At 40.6% G+C, this 1,046-nt stretch overlaps 1 pseudogene; it reads left to right on the forward strand.

Moving 5' to 3' along the window:
* Positions 1-329: 329 nt before the first annotated feature.
* LOC116091963 lies at positions 330-809 on the forward strand (annotated as a pseudogene).
* The last annotated feature ends 237 nt before the right edge of the window (positions 810-1,046 follow it).

The raw sequence follows: 1,046 nt of genomic DNA on the forward strand, positions 1-1,046 counted from the left end.
CTGTGCAAGACCTGAAAATGGAAATAGAAGCAATAAAGAAAAAACATGAAGTAAATCATGAAATGAAAAATTTAGAAATTCAAAAAGGAAAAACAGAAGTAAGCTTCACCAACAAAATGCAAAGCACTGGAGAAAGAATCTCAGATCGTGAAGATACAATAGAATAAGTAGATATATCTGTCAAAGAAAGTGTTAAATTAAAAAACAAAAAACAAAAAAACAAAACCCAAAAAATTCCTAGTACAGAACACTCAAGAAATCTGTAACAACATGAAAATACCAAATTTAAGAATAGGAATGAGGGGGTAGTCAATGGCCTATGGAATACCATGCTTAAGTTTTATTGTGACTACTGTGATACGTATCTTACCCACGATTCTCCCTCTTCGAGGAAGGCACTCTGCAGTTGTTGGAAACACAAAGAGAATGTGAAAGACTATTACCAGAAATGAATGGAAGAGCAGGCCCAGAGCCTAACTGACAAAACAAAGGCTGCATTTCAACAAGGAAAGATCCCTTCAGCTCCATTCTCTGCTCCTCCATCTGCGGGGGCCATGATCCCACCTCCCTGCAGTCTCCTGGGTCCTCCTTGGCCTAGCATGATGCCTGCACCACACATGGGAGGCCATCCCATGATGCCAATGATGGGCCCTCCTCCTCCTGAGATGATCCCTGTGGGACCAGCTCCTGGGATGAGACCATCCATGGGAGGCCACATGCCCATGATGCCTGGGCCTCTAATGATGTGACCTCCCACCAGCCCTATGATGGTGCCCACATGGCTTGGCATGACCCGGCCAGACAAATAAGAGGAGAAGTACTCTTTATCATTTTGTACTCTTTTTCTGTTTCACAAGAAGGTCTTGGTGCTGAGCTTGAGTGTTTACTAGATGCATGACAAGGAAACTTCTCTTCTTAACAAAGAGAATACTTATAGAGGGAGAAGTGATACCAAAAAAAGTGTGTTTTTCACTTATATTATAAAATATGAAAATAAAGTCATCAGCTCTTTTAAAAACAAACAAACAAAAAAAAAAAAGAATAGG

The sequence above is a fragment of the Mastomys coucha genome, unplaced genomic scaffold, assembly GCF_008632895.1.
Source record: "Mastomys coucha isolate ucsf_1 unplaced genomic scaffold, UCSF_Mcou_1 pScaffold15, whole genome shotgun sequence".
Classification (NCBI taxonomy): domain Eukaryota; kingdom Metazoa; phylum Chordata; class Mammalia; order Rodentia; family Muridae; genus Mastomys; species Mastomys coucha.